Here is an 18,516-nt window from a genome sequence, read left to right as displayed (position 1 = left end):
GCCTCGCCCTGCTTCGGCTTGCGCACGGTGTGCGCACCCACTGACCTGCGCCCACTGTCTGGCACTCCCTAGTGAGATGAACCCGGTACCTCAGATGGAAATGCAGAAATCTTCTGCGTCGCTCACGCTGGGAGCTGTAGACCGGAGCTGTTCCTATTCGGCCATCTTGGCTCCTCCCCCTTCTTTCACTACTTTCAAGATCTTTCTTTGTCTTTCACTTTTGACAATTTGGTTATAATATGTCTTAGAGCATTCCTGTTTGGGATCTCTCTTGGAAGCCTTTATGCTGCTTGAATCTGAATGTCCATATGCCTCCCAGCATTTGGGAACTTTTCTGCTAGTATTTCTTTATATTAGTTTTTGTCCTCTTACTCTGTCTCTCTTCTCTGGGAATTCCTAATTCATATGTTTGTACACTTGGTATTGTCCCATAGGTTCCTCATACTTTCATCATGCTTTTTCAGTCTTTTTCTTGTTGTTCCTCTAGGTGGGTAATTTCAAATTACCTGTCATCATGTTCATCAATTCTTTTTCTGTATGATTGAGTCTGCTGTTGAAGCCCTGTATTGAATTTTTCACTTCTGTCTTCATACTTTTCAGCTATAGGATATCTGTTCGGTCCTTTTTTTATGGAATATAATATTTAAACTAAACTAATTTTTTAATGAATTGTTTTCCTAATTATATTTTGTGGTTTATTTGTGTTTTCTACATCTCATTGGACTTATTGAAAATGATTATTTTGAGTTCTTTTTCCCTGCGCTGGCAGGACTGCTCTGAGAGAGCAGCCAAGAGGAACTGGAGCTAAGTGGGAGCTCCCTTTTAGGATCCTCAGCCAAGACAAATGACTGTCACCTGAGGCATTAGTGTGCATGACTTCTTCCAGGCCCCTTTGTTGATGTTTTTGTTACAGGATGATGGAGCTGTTTCCATCTCTGAAGCTGGGACCATCATTGGCAAGTCTGTCATGTGGGCTTGATTCTACCCTCTCAAAATGGCCTTCTTAGGTCTTGGGTGTCACTAGTGTTCACAACCCCCTATATGAGCCCCAAAGTTTCAACTAGGGCACTTTTTTTTTTTTGGATAACTAGAAAATTATTATTGCTGTGGGGGTATATGTCTGAGGGACCTCCTGTTCTCTCATGTAGGGTATTGAAGAACAAGAATAGGACAGAGAAAATATTTAAAGACTTTAAGAAGAAAGGTTAAAAATTCCCAAATTTTGTGAAAGACATGAAGCTTAGTGAACGCTAAACACAATAAACGTGAAGAAAACAATACTTGGGAACATCATAGTAAAGCTGCTAAAAACCAAAAATTATACTTTATTTAAAATTGGGTGAAGTGTTAGGGAGACAGCATAATGTCCTATATGAACATAATTAAGAAAGATGAGTAAATAGTACAAGGCAGTGTTTAAGTACATGGTCTTTAGAGTCTCCCTCTATCAACTGCTGCTACTTATTAATTTTATGACTTTGAGCCCATTTATTTTTTTGAGCATCATTTTATTTATACAATTGTGATAATAATGAAAATAAAACCACTTATATGGCCGATATACAGATTAAATAATATATGCAAAACTCTTATCAAACACTTAGTAGTAGCTAAATAAATAATAGCTATTGTTACTTTTCTTTTTCTGAGTGTCTTTTGGCTAGCTTGTACCTATTCTAAATCCTCACCATTGTAAATAATTTTTCTTTCTCATAATACCTTTATCTGGGTTTGATATCAGTGTTCAAGGGCCTTATACAAGAGTTGAGGTGCTTTCCTGTTTTCTATGGTCTAATTTTTATAACATAGACCTCAACAGATTTTGAAAGGTTTATTAAATTTTATATTTAAATATATTTGGGCCTGGTAATGTGTGTGTGTGTGTGTGTGTGCACGCGCGTGCATGTGTGTGTGTATGTTTATATAAATTTCTAACCACATATGTGATATCTTTATTTATAATTGTCGAATCAGAGTTTCTAGTTCTTCTTAGGCAAGTTATATTTTTGTACAAAATTGTTCATATTATTTCACTTGTAAAATAACTTGAACATTTAAGTCAAATTAGCATAAAGTATTTCATAGTATTCAGTAATCACTTAAATGTCCAAATAGATTTGTTTTTTCTTTTTAATTTTGTTTATTTCTATCTTCTTTTTTATAATAAAAATTCCCAGAGATTTTTCTACTTTATTAGTCATTTAAAAAAAGCAACACTTAATTTTGTTGACTGTCTTTACATTTTTGTTTTTCATTTCCCTTATGCTCAGTATTATTGTTACGTTTCAGCTTTTACATTTTTTGGTTTTACTTTTTTGTAACTTTTCTAATGTCTTGATAATTTTAGTCTTGTCTTGTCTTTTTAGCATATTAACTTAAAGTTGTACTTTGCTCCCTAAGACTGTTTAGCTGCATTGCATGAGTTTTGATATATAGTCATGCATCTCATAATGACAGGGATACATTCTGAGAAATGCATTGTTAGGTGATTTCATCATTGTGTGAGCATCACAGAGTGTACTTAGATAAACGTAGATGGTATGGCCTATTATACACGTATGCTGTATGGTATAGTCTTTTGCTCATAAGTTATAATTAACACCGTGAGGAGCTTGCAAGACTGGAAGTTGCTCTGAGAAAGTGAGTGAGTGGTTAATGAATGTGAAGGCCTAGGACATTACTGTATGCTACTGTAGACTTTATAAACACTGTACACTTAGGCTACACTAAATTTATAAAAGTTTCATATTTCTTCAATAATAAATTAACCCTAGCTTACTGTTAAGTGTTTTACTTTATAAACATATTTTTTAACTTTTTGAATTTTTTGTACTAACACTTAGTTTAAAGCTCACATACATTGTATAGCTGTACAAAATATTTTTTATTTACATCTTTATTCTGTATTTTTTCTATTTAATTTTTTTTAACTTTTTAAACTTTGCTAAAAACTAACAAAAATGCACACATTAGCCAGGTCTACACAGGGTCAGGATCATCCATATCACTGTCCTCCACCTCTACGTCTTGTCCCACTGGAAGGTCTTCTGGCATAATAACATGCATGGAGCTGTCATCTCCTGTGATAAAAATTCCTTCTTCTGAAATATTCCCTGAAGGACCTACCTGATGCTGTTTTACAGTTTTCTGAGGTTTTATCAGTTTTGGAAAAGATTCGTCATCATTTCAGATATTGCATTTTTGTCTTTATTTTTTTCATTCTTAAATACTTATTAGATATGTTAGAGTTTTTTATTTTGTCATTTATATCTCCTAATCTTTTTAAAAGATATTTTCTATCTCTGTTTTATGGTAGGTAAATTCCTTGGAATTATTTTTCAGTTCAGTAATCCGCCCTTTAGCTCCATTTAATATGATAAATTCTCACTTCAGATATTAATTTTAATGACAATTTTATTTCTATAAATCTCTGTATATTTGTCAAATCTGCCTTTTTCATAGTTTCTTTCTTTTTTTATTTTGGCCCTCAGATTAGTTCCCTAAGATTGTGCCCTATTTTGAACTTAATGCTTACATTTCATTTAAAGTTTTTCATCTGCTGACTCATTTATGGATGAACCTTTCTTCGGGTTTGATATTTTTGATATATGAGCTCTTTTTCATTGGTGTTTGCTTTTTCTGTGAGACTCCCACATGACCTGACTTGTTGAAGGTATACTGCTAAAGTGGATTTGTTTCTTCTAGGTATTCCAGATCTATTAGGAGGTTGCCATTCTCAGTGATTACAGTTATTGCAAACTTTATTTGTACCCCTAAATTTCTCAGGTTATTACTGAGCTGGATAATTCCCCTGGGAGGGTTGTGGTAGAATCATAGTAATGCCAAATACCCTAGCTCTATCTTCTTGATTTCTAAATTCCTTTCTTATGAAACATGTTAAAACTTTTATGTATATGATGTTTATATATTCGTACAGAAATGTTTCTATAGGACCTTTATATTTTAATAGAAACATTTCTGTGTGAATATAGCCTGACATTTTAAAGAAAACTCTTTCATATTTCTTTGGCTTGAATGCCTTTCATATACCTTTATATTTTAATAGAAATATTTCTATCTGAATATAGCCTGGCATTTTAAAGGAAACTCTTTCCTATTCCTTTGCCTTTTCTCCAAGGCATTTCTGGCTAACTCCCTCCTTCATTTCTTTTGGGTCTTCACTTGAATGTGATCTTTCCATAATTTCTTTGCTGGTCCCCCTATCTAAAATTTCAACCCCAACTCCCAATCCCATCATTTACTCTTCCCTTTCCCTGCTTTATTTTAATTCCTTAGCACAGATAATTGTCTGTCATTCTATATATTTATTATCAGACATCCACAACAAATATATATAATCTCCATGAGATCGGAAATTTCCATCTATTTTGTTCACTCCTAAATCACCACCACTTGGAACAATGCCTGTCACATAGTAAGTACTCAATAAACATTTTAGAATAAATGAATGAAATATCCAATGGTTGTATATTGTGTGCCTTGTCCTGAACTAGGTGGTGATGACAAAAAAGAAAGAAAATAAACCAGATTCTAGCCCTCATGAAGACAATGGTCTTTCAGGGAACATAGACTACTAAAATCACAGTTTATCACCTGTGATTGACAAAGGCTATGAATTCAAATGAACTCTTGATGAGCTTATTGGTACCAGGTAGATATTCCCTGAGAAGTATGGGGATGGGGTGATTACTTTTGTTATGCAGTGCATCTCAGACTTGTTCTGTCTGAATATTGACCAAATAATACACATACACACGTATATGTACACAGAAAAGATAACGATTTAGACAGAAAACAATTTTAATGAGGGAGCTGACATAAGTTTGACCAAATTAGTAAGAATACTGAAAACAACTAAGTATGAAAATAGAATTTCCGATGAAGTATTTTTGGTACCAGTTTTTTCTTGCAGGGTTGGTAGCCACTGTCTGATGAGCACAAAATGCAAAAAATTAGCCTAACTGTACATTCTGCTGCCTTGTAATTGCACCTAAAGAGCAAGGACACATTTGCCTTTTATACTTCTGCAAGTAGTACATAGAAAAGGATATGCTGTTACTATATTATAGTAAATAATAAGGTTCATGGCTATATTTACAAAGGTTGAGTTTTCAGCATGTGAAATGATGTGAAGAATGTTAAATCTCTAATACGTGTTTAATGTACATTTCAGTTGATTTTTCTCCTACTATAATAGTAGCAATTATTTTATTTATATGAGGGGAAGACTACGTCACCTAAGGGAAAAGCTAATAGATTTCTTGGCAGTTTTTGTATCATGTTGAAATCTTTTTCCATTTCTAACTGCTGTGAAATTCTCGCTACTCTGTCTTACACATTTTTTTTTATTTATTAACCCTAACACCAACTTACTTTTCTCTGCATTTAAGCCCTTATTTCATCTAGTTTTCCTACCTAAAATGTATTATCTTGGTTACTTGATGAAGTTTTAACTCAATCTTGGTGCAGACACTGGCTGGCCAAGGTAACGGAACTAATCAATAGTGAGCCCCTTCTCCTAAATGCCATAGATAATGCTAATAGCTACTTGTATACATATAATCTCATTAAGTCATCATAAAACATAAAATTTTATAGAATATAAAAATTTTATATTCTATAAAATCCCCCTCATTTTAAATATGATTAATCTGAATATTAGAGATGGTTATGTAAGTTTACCTAGGACACATACCTAGTAAGCTTTAATTCAAACTCAAAACTTCTAATTGAAAGTGGTTGCTGTTGTTGTGATTCCATTGCTTTTTCTAGATGCTATACCTTCATCCTACCTAGAATTGCTTTTGAAGTTTTCTGCCTTGCCTTTGATTGAATGGAATTTACAATAAAAGATTTTCTACATCATCAAGGCTTCCACAGAGTTCAAATGAAAACACCTTTTAGGGGTAGCTGTTAACTGCCTACTTTTATAGTCTGTTGATTGAAAGCTACTGCTCTAAATTTACTGCTCATATTTTTGAACTCATGTTTGTCTTATACATCTGACAAATACTTATTAAGTGTTGACTGTGTGTCAGGCACTAAACTAGACCCTGGGTATAGAGTAGTGAATAAAGTAGTGTGGCCTCTATGGAGTATACAATCTAGTGGGAAAGAAAGAGATAATAAACACGTAAGCCAATAATCACACCAATAATTTAAACTGTCATATATGCCACAAAAGAATAAAATAGTGGAGGTATCTGTCTCAGGAACTATAGCTAGAAGAAGTTTTTTAGAGAAAGTATAAGAACCACATAATTGGTTAGGAACTGCGGAACTCTTTCAGTGAACTCTGTGTAACAGTTTCTTCCATACCGAGTATCTGTTAACAGGTAGGATTTGGATGACTCACTCTTGTCCAATGTGGGGCCAAACTAACGAGGCTTTCTAACCTGGTGTTAACATTTGAGACTCAAATTCTCATATATTAAGTTTGTACTGATTAAGAGGAAAAATAGGTAGAAAAAGCACAAGAAAATAGATTGGAAGATTAGTCCTTTAAAGATTGGAAATAACTTGTTTACGAATGTGATTCCTTAATTTTTTATGCAGTATGAATTTTCTTAATCATCAAGAATACAAGCTAACACAATTCATGCAACATTCCTTTAGCCAATATTTAAGACCTACCTACCACACATTATGTACTGTGCTAAGTAAAAACTACAGATGTAATGGTGAATAAGATACAAATGCTGGTCCCCAAGTTTACAGTCTTATGTAAAAGACAATTCCAGTGCAATAAAATGATTATTATGACAGGATTAGACACAGGATATCAGATTCTGGAGGAGATAATATCTAAACTAAGACCCCAGGGATGTATACAAGCAGGCCAGTAAAATTTTCACATTTTCTGAGAATAAATCATTGATTTCAATAGCCATAACTTCAAGTTGAGAATATTTCGAAAATATAATTTTTAATATTTTCTAAATTTTAGGTTCTTAAATACATTTTTAAATTAGCTCTTAAACTTTTACTTTAAAAGTTGTGAAGTTTAAGTTAAGTCATAAAAACCCAACAGCTATTTTCTATAGAATATGCTGTGAAGTGTGGATTATAGGACAATTAGAATTATTAACACTTAGTGTATTGTAGATGAGGTTTCTACTTGAGAGTTCAAATTTATCATGTTTATACATGAAATTTGATATTAAATTCTTTCATTTTAAGTGGCATTAATTATAGAAAATTCAAATTTTGCAGTTTTTGTAAATAAGCTTTAGTTTTTCATGGATTTTATAGCTTTATTACAGCTTATCTGACCTAAGGTCTAGACAGATCAACTGTGCCGTTGGGTTAACGGTGTTTACCATATGATTTCCTTTTCCTTCTTTATTACACTTTATCTGTTTCCAGTTCACAGTGTTGATTAATAGATAACTGTGCTCCTCATACTTCCTCTTTCTTATAGGCAGATAGCTTTTCAAAATGAAGGGCCAGACCTAGCTCAGTAATTTACAAAATAAGCATAAGTTTTTCAAGTCTACTTGACAATTTAAAGTTCTTACTCTTCATAGGACTTTCTGTTGAGAGAAACCACAGAAGCCAGGCACCTCAATTTTCAAAAGTAAAATTGGCTTTATTGATGAGTAAAGTGTACATTTTATAATAACCATATAATAATGATACAACATCCAGCTCTGTAGTGGGTCCAGAAGGACTACATACATATTAAATAAAATAAAATTATTTTGGATTACATAGTCTTCTCTCAAAATATCAAATTTAAATGTAAAGCATGTAAAATAGTCCTGTGGATGCTTCCTCAGTCATGGGTGAAATTCTTTTTGTTTAAATTTAGGTTTAGAGCTCTTCTGTGGAGTCATTGTACCCACAGGCCCAGGTGAGATCCTTGTTAGTACTCTTAAGTGAATTAGCAAGTAGATTTATTAATGGCTTAAGGGGCATCTCTAGCCAGGCCCAACTAGTATGAAGGGAAGATGAACTATTTCTGTATTCTGTAACATAGAATTGGACCTATCCCACTGGAGAACACAGCTATGCCAACCTAGAAGTAAAAAGAACTTCAAACAAACAAACAAACAAACAAACACTCTATAGTATATCTGCATCTGGAATGGTGCTAATAGTAACTTCACCCAATGCGAGTGAAACAACTCTAGCCATTACATGATCTGTGTGGGAATCTGAAGACACACCACTTAACAACTCAGGATCTGTGCTGTCCTTTAAATCAAAACACAAATAAGGACTAGAACAACATCAGTATGCATCCATTTCTGTCTTTCCAGCCATAAGAAAAAAACTGACTCTAACGTTTTTTTTACTTAGAGTTGCAAACCTCATATATAAGGCTCTGGTCATCTGCAGGATCTCCTTAGAATACATAAAAAGGTGATAAGTGCCTACATGTGATTGCTAAGACCATTACAAGGCACCTTGGTCCAATTCCAGTTGAGTAATTATATTCATTTTGTCCTTATTTTCCTTTTCCTGATTGTTTCAGTTAAATGTGGAAAGTGATCCTTCATTTTTCACCCAGAGAAGTTCGGCAGTGTTGCTGCACGTATTATTTAGACTTTACTGCCTTTCTTTTCAGTCACAGGAATGGAGCTTAAAAGTGCTGGTTAGAATTGTTATTGTGGCTATTACTATTGTTGCAGTGTTGCCTGATTCAGAAATGTTCTGTGAACATCAAGCACATGACTGGCTTTTGGATGAGCTGCTGGACTATAGGGTGATGTCTTCAACAAGCCTTCTTTATCTCCTTACTCCTTGCCTAGCTTAGTCCCTTAGCTTAAAGGGACAGACATGCTTTCCCTTTTCATACAACTATGATAGTACTAATAGTTCCCTTTTATCAAATGCTTGCTTCATGGCTGGCACTATGCTAGTTCCTTTATATGGCTATAACATATAACCTACATAGACAACCTCGTAGGGTGAGTAACATGATCACCATTTTACAGACAGAAAATTTAAATTGCTTAGGATCACAGAACTAAAGATGGGGAGCTGGAATTTGATTCCAGGTTTGTTTGATGGCAAAAGCTAAGTGCTTAACTACCACCCTACCTCATAACTCTACTGCTTCCCAGAACTCTGAGCCCCAGTCTATGGATCATTGATCACACAAATAGCTTCTTACCTTCTCTTAGTGTTTGTCACCACTTCACACAGATTGACCCCATTGACCTCACATTGGAATCATCCTGCAGCACTGGCCCCAGAAGGGCATTGCTGATTATGTTTACAGGCCAGCAGGAAACTGAACTGCTATTGAGAGAATCTCTATGCTGAATCATTTTATCTGCATAACAAAAGTGGTTTGCTCTATCTTCTTTTCTTTCCCTGGTGGTGTTGTCATAACAGTGTCTTTTAGCAGGATTAACCTGTAACTAACTTATTTGCTTTGGTTTCCAATAAATAACTGCAGCCTGTTAATAATTGTGCATGTGTTTTATGTGGCCTCAGATAAACTGAGACAATCTTACACATCTGCATTCCAGATTGGGTCACTATTCCTTCATACTTAATCTCCTATTATGTAACTGTCCATTAACAAAAAATAGATCACATAAGGAAAAAACTTAAATACTTAATTTGCTAGTGCATTAATAAGTGATACTAATACACATGACTTTTTATTGTTACCTAAAGATAGGTGTTTGCTCAGAAATATAAAAAATAAACCTAGTGTATGTTTTCTTGCTTTAAAATGTACCAAATCTGTCACAAATGCTTTGAACTGTATTGTGTTTACTTCTTCATGTGAGCTGTGTCTAAACATTTTTTAGTGTTTTTAAATTGTTAGCTCAATGAGGGTAAGGTGTGTCCTAATTTATCTGTTAGCACGTTGCAGTGCCAAACACAGCACCATGCAGGCAGTAGATGCTCACTGAATGTGATTGAATTGGTGAATAAGTTAGGCTGTACTAGGTTGAAGAGATTTGAAGTCCTAAATTATTCTTGCCATCATTTCACCCTGCATAATAAGTAAAGAAGTTTTACTAAGATGATTTAAAAATGTGTTATTGAATTACTTGTGTAGATTCCAAAGCATTGGGATAAAAAAGACCCTGGCTATGCCCCTTTGAGGAAGCAGTGAGGGTGTTTCTCACTGTAGGCACAGTTACTGGGTTTTATTTGTGACTGAATTAATTTATTTCTCTTAGGAAGGTTACATTTATGAATTCAATATAGCATTTTATAACTTTTTCCTTTTACCCCTACCCTACCTACTATTATTTTTTCCTATTATGAAAGTCATGCTTATTGTAGATAATTAACTATATATGAAAGTAAAAAGAAAATATTAAAATCATCCAAAGTCTTATTATCCAGATATAATCACTCTTAATTCTTTGTTTTGTTCTTTGTTATTTCTTATTCACATAATTTCATACTGTCCATGTAATTGGTAGTCTACATGTTTATATAATATTTTAGCATCATCATACTATAAATTTGCATTTTTCCATAAAATTTAAAATATTCTTTAAAGTACCTTGTTAAATTTTGCCAAATATTCCTTTATATAGATGTGCTATGCTTTATTTAATTATTTTTCTATTAGATATTTAGGTTGCTTATAGTTTTTTACTGTCATAAAAATTATCTTTTTAACATAAATTTCTGTTGGTTTTCTATTATGTTTGATTACTGGGACTAAAATTACTGAGTAAAAATATTGAACTTTGAGTTCTTGATACATACTACTCAGTGGGTTTCTAGAAAGTCTTTTGTAATCCACATTCCCATCAGAATATGCGAAGATGTTGTTTTATTGAGCCATCATCAAAATTATTACCTCTATATACTTTTAAGCAGTATTATAAAGTAGACTTACTGACTATAATGTGTTGCTGTCATCGACTGTGCTCAGAAGAACTATATAAATTAAACATTTCCGTTTGCTTTCGAAAAGAATTTTTTTTTTTTTTTTTTGAGATGAAGCCTCTCTCTTGTCACCCAGGCTGGAGTGCAATAGCGTAATCTCGGGCTAGTCTCGAACTCCTGACCTCAGGTGATCAGCCCACCTCAGCCTCCCATAGCGCTGGGATTACAGGCGTGAGCCACCACTCCTGGCTAGAACTAGGAAATATTTTTAAGAGTACCAGTAGTTCCCAGGCTGTATGTTGCAATACAGTTTCCACCTAAATCCAAATGTTTTTCAGGTCTAATTGTAAACTGCTACTTTTGTTTAATGTGGACTTACATAGTCTTCTGTATCAATACCTACTTCGCTGGCAGTTTTGTCAAAGTGTGTTGGGTTGAGGCATTTTGCATTATATCCGACGTGGTGTTAGCATTCCTTCTTGTAGCAATCAATTTCATTTCTATTTGCTGTTGTAACTCAAAGTTAACGAACATTCAAAGTTTACTTTCATTTATTCATGCATTTTTTTGTGGACTGCTCTACAAAAGCACCTTTCTTCCTCAACAACATTCTATCCAAACTGAGTGCAGATGAATCTGAGTAGTTTCATTTTAGAGAGCAGCAGTCATATTTGTATTAGGAAGGCAATAGTCTTGGAAGAATACCAAAAAAAAAAAAAAATCATTTTAAAGTGTTTGCCTCGTCCTCTAGTGAAAGCATTTGAGTTTCAGAGGCCATGGTGAGTCAGAGTCCCTTGCTAGTGCTTATGATACACTGCTAAGGGACTCTGTGTGTGTGTGTGTGTGTGTGTGTGTGTGTGTGTATGTATATGTGTGTGTGTGTGTGTGTGTGTGTGTGTATATATGTATTTTCAGATATATGAAATATCCTGTAGGGAAAATATTGATAAAAAATAATTTACCTCTTTATGCACTGAAACTTTTCCTACTTCTCTGCAATAATTGTTGCAACATAAATACTGGTTCCAACTTAGTAAATTAATTTTTACTTATATGATATATTTCTTTTACATTTCAGAATTGATAAATTGCAAGTTTGTGCCCCATAGCTGCACAGGTATGTATATGAATTACCTGTAACTATGTAAATCTATATATTAACTAACAAGTTATAATATTTTTATGTATTAAAATTGCTTATAGATTTCATAATGTAAAAATGTTAATTCTTGATTACTTACAGATAATGAGAGCTTCAAAGGATAGTACATTTTATACATATATTTTATTTTATTCTATTTTAAGAATCAAGTAAACATTTCTAAGATTTGATAAGGCGAATAATTTTAATTACAAAGCATTCATCTGGTGAAGAGATTATTTTATGGAATTGTACTATTAAAGTGAATGGTGATGTGGAGTCAGACCATTGCAAAACCACAGTTTTGCCATTATTGTTTTATTTAAACTTTTTTTTATTTTGCTGCTTTTGAGTTTATTTTCTGTGATGGTTGCTTTAGGTATGGAGTGGTTGCAGATGTACTGTCTGCTCCAGTGTCTCAAGCACTAGACGAATGGAAAAAAAAAATGTTTGCACCTGTTTAAAATCTCAACCATGCAGTGTTGTGGTTCCTGGGCAACAGGCAGGAATTCTCAAAAGCTTGGTTGCACCTGCTCAATTGTTGCTTGCAGCTGTGTCATATGAGTGAGCGCACAGAGAAGCTTGTTAGCAGTGTGCTTGTGCTCTTACGTGTTTTGTGTACTCTGACTCTGAAAGATTCTTACTTGATGTAGACCTTGAACTGTTACATTGGTTTATTCTAAAACTCACTGGTTTTAGCTTCTGAATATTTTCTTTAAATCCTCTGTTTTATCACTCAAATACTTTTTTTTAGTAGCTGTTGACTGCCCTAGATAATGTGTATGCCAACTTCTCGAAAGAATATCTGGGAGAGTAGATCTCTTCAGATAACTGGGTTGATGATAATTTTTGTCCTGGTAGAGACATTTTGTGTTTGGCTCAATTTCACCGTGTTGGCAGCCCCACTATGTGAGGCTGGATGTAGTTATTGATCCATTTAGCTGAACAGATTTGAAAGCATTTGGCTATTAGTGGACACATGGGGCATATTCAGAAAATTTAAGGGTATATTGTAAGATAATTCCTTAATTTGTGCATGTGTTTCTGTTGCTGTTGGGGTAGAAGTGAGAGAGAAAAAAATTGAAGATTAAATAGTAATTCTAAAAGAGGGGCTAAAATCCAGATGTAGATTTTATGGAATATTATTCTTTAATTTAACAAATGCTAGATGCTTGGTATTTTTTCACAAATGTTACTGGTGATGATATTAAATTTATTTTAGTTGTGGCTTTGTATGTTTTCTGACAGATATCTATATTTTTGATATAGACAAGCTATTATAGATTGTATATTTTACTAATAGGTAAAGTTCTATAAATGCAATAAAAAGCTGCAACTCAATATTAAAGATATTTAATTAATTTATTCAGTAGGCTCAAATTTCTCATATTGAAAACATTCAAATGACTTGCATTTCTCTCCTTAGTGTATTATTTTAAATGCTGAGGAGTTTCCGTCGGTATTTAGTAACATAAATCTGGTCTTAGAGTTGGTGTGTCTTTTCCTTTTATTGGCCCATTTGGAATCCTTTTTTGTATTTTTAACAAATCACTTTGGTATGAATTTAACCTCTTTGGAAGTAGGAAACACAGTACAAAGGTAAGTAGAGGATTGCCACAGCCTCTTATACAATGCCTTGTACATAGTAGTTGATCAGTAAATGTTGAATGAATGCATTTATGAATAAAACATTTCTGGAGTTGTATTAGAAATAGAGGGATTGTGTCCTAAAATCTTATTACTTGTTATACAGTTTAGATAAGTCTTGATGGCCTTTAGTTCTCATACTGCCAGTTACATAGATATGAGAATACTGATAAATTCTGTCCTTAAAATGAGAAATTAATGTATAAGAATTGATCCTCTTTGACTATTTTAATGAAGAATTGAAATAACACTATTTGCAATATGCTTTAAACTAACTTTTACTTATTACAAGAAGTCTGTATGTTATTCCCACTATACACATAAGGCTGAGGCATTAATGGCTAAGTTACCTGTCACCTTGGAAATACTTTGCAGCACATAAATAAACAAATCTTCTATGTTATACGGTTAATGCCTCGTCTTTCCTGAGCACTGGCTTATGCTTCTCCCTCCCTATCTCTATCTCACTAAAACACAAAAATAAAATGTGTGTTTAATTCCTTTGGGTCAGTTAAGATCAGAATATTAAAAAATCTGTAATTATTTTTCTAAGCAAAAGTAATGGACCCTGTGTTTACTGTATACATATTTATAATTATGGTCTCTATGACTCACTAAATTTTAATTGTAAATAGAGGTAAAGCCAAGCAAGAGTAGAGTCAAAATAGAACAGTTAAGACTTGCTTTAGATAGATCATTCTAATGTTCCGTTTTGTGTGGCATAAGCCTGTCACATAAGATTGGCACAGTTTACATAATAAGCCAGTTATCTATTGCATTAAAACCTTTTGTTTAGGCTTCTCAAATTTTAGTACCACTGGTTTATGACACATGTACTTTTAGGCATGGAACTACCTTTCCTCTGGGAACAGTTTTTCTTTTACTTCAGTTCACACCAGTGTGCAAGAGGCCAGTATCAAGGACATCGGTTTTTTCCAGTGAATCTTAGTGTGGTAGATTGAACTCTATCTCTCTGTTAGTCTCAATATTAGAAATTAAGAGATGAGCCAAGAATATATATTTGCTAGAATATTAATCATTAAACTAGACAGATATTAGCAGCTTTTTGAGGGTCCTGTGTCAGGAATTAGCCTGCAATCTCAAAGAGGGAGGAATTCCTATGCCCTAGGATTCCTGAGCTTTATTGCAGGTTCCCCTGCGATTTCAGGGTTAAGGAAATAAAGAAAGAAAATCCACATTTATTAAGAACATAGCATGACTAGATATAATTTCTTTTTTCCCCCTTCTTTCCCTCTCTCCTTTCCTCATTTCCTTTTATTCTGCATGGTGAATGGATGTCTGCTGTTTGCTAGAAATTGTGCTAGGCTAGATGAATACAACAAAATCTTTGTTCTCAAGAGGATACAGGCTAGTGAGAGACAAAGATATATCAATAGAGTTCTTTTTGACTTCACCACTTAGTATGGTCTCAATCAAGTTACCTAATCTTTCTGTTCCCTTGTTTACTCATTTGTAAAACTGGGAAAATAATAGTATCTGTTGTCTGAGAGTTAATAACACACTACATGTAAGATTCTTGGTCCACTGGTTGGCACATAGCAAGTACTGAAGAAATCTTAGCTATGCTACTGTCATTCCTATCACTACCAGTTCCATCGCCATCACCACTACTGCAGGTTAGACTCTGAAAAAAGAACATCTAATTGCCTGGGAGCAGGGATCCTGGTTGGGCATTATCACATAGATTGTACTCAAAGGTTCTATACAAAGTTACCTCTGCTTCCCTGGCCTTAGAAGATATTATAAAAATCATGAAGCAATGTACTGAATCTAAAAGACCTTCATGTGATATTTTTATTATTTTCCCCCAATTTTTGTATTTGGGAAAAATACACATAACATGAAGTTTACTATCTTAACTATTTTTTGGTATACAGTTCAATGGTATTAAATACATTTATGATGCTTGCACAGCCATCACCACAATACATCTCTATATAACACTTTCATGTTGTGAAACTAAAATACTATACCCATTAAAATATAACTTCCCATTTCCCTCTGCACTCCCACCCCTAGCCTCTGGCAGCCACCATTTTAGTGTCTGTCTCTGTCATTTTGACTTCTCTATGTAGTCATATAAGTGGAATCATATAGTATTTCTCTTCTCGTGTTTGGCTTATTTCACTTAGCGTAATGTCCTCAGCATTCATCCATGTGGTAGTACATGTCAGGATTTCCTTATTTTTATGGCTGAATAATAATTAATTGCATGTATATACCACATTTTGCCTGTCCATTCACTCATCAGTGGAAACTTGGATTGCTTCCATGTTTTAATTATTATGAACAATTCGGCTATGAATATAGGTGTACAACTATCTCTTTGAGAACCTGCTTTCAATGCTTTTGAGTATATACCCAGAAGTGGAATTGCTAGATTGTATGGTAATTCCATTTTCATGTGTTCTTATAATAAGATTAATTTCATTTAAATTGAATAAAGCCTTTTAGGTTGTGTTTGTGAATAGCATTGATTTCCTCATAAGGAGAATAAGTTGAGTTAGGTTTAGCAAGAACACATCTACTGCTTATGTGAGTTCAAATGCTTTCAACACGCCTGTGAATTCCTTAAATAAATCAGCATCTTGGAACCCAGTGATGCACTTAGGATATCTGGATTGTAAATCTCATGCTTGAGTTTGAATTTAGGAGCTTTGGATTCCCTCCCACTGACCTTTACCAAAAGTCTAGCTCCATTATTCAGTAGCTGTGCGACCTCATCGAGGTTGGCCGAGCTTACTAAGCCTCAAGCTTTCCTATGTATAGTATGGTGGTAACAACACCTACCTCTTTAATGGTGGATATGTGGATTAAAGTAAATTAGGTATACAAAATACTTTATTTTGTGCACCACTACCAGCTATGTATTATTGCATAGTAGTCTCTATGTAGTATTTTTTCCTCTCTTCTCTTGACAAAATATAAAAATTTTTATAATGAGTAGTATAGGAATTTCAAGGAAGTGTGGGACACATACATTAAGAAAGTTAACTTTGGTCCAATTATGGCTCTTGTGATATCTGTTGCTTATCTCAGTTCAGCATAATTAGACTCATAATTTCTAACTATACATGCCACATTTCTATAGAAGGCTAGGGCTGTTTAAAGAAAAACTTAAGATGGGGATGCTCACATTCACTTCAATGTCTGTTGATTATGGAGGTGTGTCTTGCAATAGAAAGCCTGTTGACACAACCCAGAGAACTCTCATCCCTCTTCTGAAAGTCAGATACCCTTAAAAGCAGTCTCTTGCAAAGGATGAAGAACCCATGCTTGATGAGTTACTTTCACATGCATCAAAATGACTTAAAAGTGGTCCTGTTGGTAATCTAAGCAGCCTCGGGTTTAGTGAGCATAGTTGTCAGTGCATAAATCGATGTGTAAGGTTTTATTTTTTCTTGAGAAGGAAATTAGTGTGGTAAGATTTTCTGATTTCCTTCTATGCAAACTCAACAGCAGAAAAGTGGATTTATGAATTTATATGTATGATTTTCCCTTAATTATCTTTAATAATAACTAGATGATCTTAATTATAGTAAACCATTTTCCTCTGCCAGGCTGTTTATATTGCAGCAGTATCTTCTTGTACAGCAATCAGAAAAGGATTCTTTTAAAATAATGAAAACATCAGTAGATAATATATATAGAATTGATTATTACTCACCAGAGGTAATACAGACCTGCCTAATATCAAATGTATAGTTTCGACCATGATGAATCAAGGTAAATATTGATGATTAATGGAATTTTTATTTAGTTGGGAATATTACAAAGGACCACAAACTTGGTGGCTTAAACAGACATTTGTTTTCTCACACTTCAGAAGTCTGAAATCAAGGTTTATTAGCCAGGTTGGTTCTTCTCAGGGCTGTGAGGGAAGGATCTGTTCCAGCCTTTCTCCTTGACATGTAGATGGCCATCTCCTTCCTATGTCTCTCCATGTTGTCTTCCCTCTGTAAGTATCTGTCTCTGTCCCCAGATTTCTCTCCTTTTATAAGGACATCAGTCATATTGAATTCAGGCCCACCCTAATTACATTATTTTAACTCGATTACCTCTTTAGAGACCTATGTCCAAGTAAGATCACATTTGGAAGTACTTGGGGTTAGAACTCCAACACATGTGTTTTTTTGGAGGGGTTGGGGAACAAAATTTAGTTCATCATAACTGGGTTAATGATAGTTAACATTTATTGAGTGACTTTCATGTTCCAGATGCTATATATATACATATGCACATTTATGTGAGTGTATATGTATATATATGCATGTATGTATATATAGATATGTAATATCCAATAAATGTGTGCATATATGTTTTATGATCCTTGCAACAGCCCTATGAGGAAGATGTTATTTCCCCCATTTTGCAGGTGAGAAAACAAAATGTCAGAGAGGATAAGCAATTTGTCCAAAGTCATATAGCTTGTAAATATTCAATGCTGGTATTTGAACCTAGCATCCCGTGCTGCATTTTAAATGGATAAACCTGATAACAACTCAGTCAAAAGCCCAAAGATACTTTGAACATTTAAGGTTTTTGTGTTTTGTTGTTGTTGTTGTTGTCATTAGGACTTGTGTCAAGGGACATTTTATCTATCAAAAATGGTGCATAAATGCCTAATCACTGACTGCCGACGTGTTTACTCCTGAATTTTTTACTGGCAATTGTCTTTGAAGGCTTAGTGTTTTAGCGCTCCTGAACCTGATAAAGCTTTTGGACAGGATGGAATCTGAACATAGACTGCAAGGGTTGATTCTGGCCCCCATTTGTATGGATGGCACTGAGAGACAAGTCATGCCCAGAGTCTGCTGCTCAGCACTTGTGCTTTCTACTCTCCTTTTCTCTCACTCCCTCCCCTTCCTCATTTTTTT

At 34.2% G+C, this 18,516-nt stretch overlaps 1 protein-coding gene and 1 pseudogene across 39 annotated transcripts in view; one reads left to right on the top strand and one right to left on the bottom strand.

Annotated features, from left to right (window-relative positions):
* Nucleotides 1–18,516, top strand: part of ZBTB20 (zinc finger and BTB domain containing 20) — an 838,196-nt gene that overhangs the window by 241,116 nt on the left and 578,564 nt on the right. For all 39 annotated transcript variants that reach the window (XM_055381701.2, XM_063704061.1, XM_055381680.2 and 36 more), the window contains one exon: nucleotides 11,909–11,947. The gene's annotated coding sequence lies outside the window, so the exon portion shown is untranslated. The remainder of the gene's footprint in view (nucleotides 1–11,908; nucleotides 11,948–18,516) is intronic.
* LOC101140465 (Y-box-binding protein 1-like) overlaps nucleotides 1–18,516 on the bottom strand; it is a 102,478-nt pseudogene that overhangs the window by 24,933 nt on the left and 59,029 nt on the right.

This window comes from Gorilla gorilla, chromosome 2 (assembly GCF_029281585.2).
Source record: "Gorilla gorilla gorilla isolate KB3781 chromosome 2, NHGRI_mGorGor1-v2.1_pri, whole genome shotgun sequence".
Lineage (NCBI taxonomy): Eukaryota > Metazoa > Chordata > Mammalia > Primates > Hominidae > Gorilla > Gorilla gorilla.
This window is presented reverse-complemented; position numbering and strand designations above follow the sequence as displayed.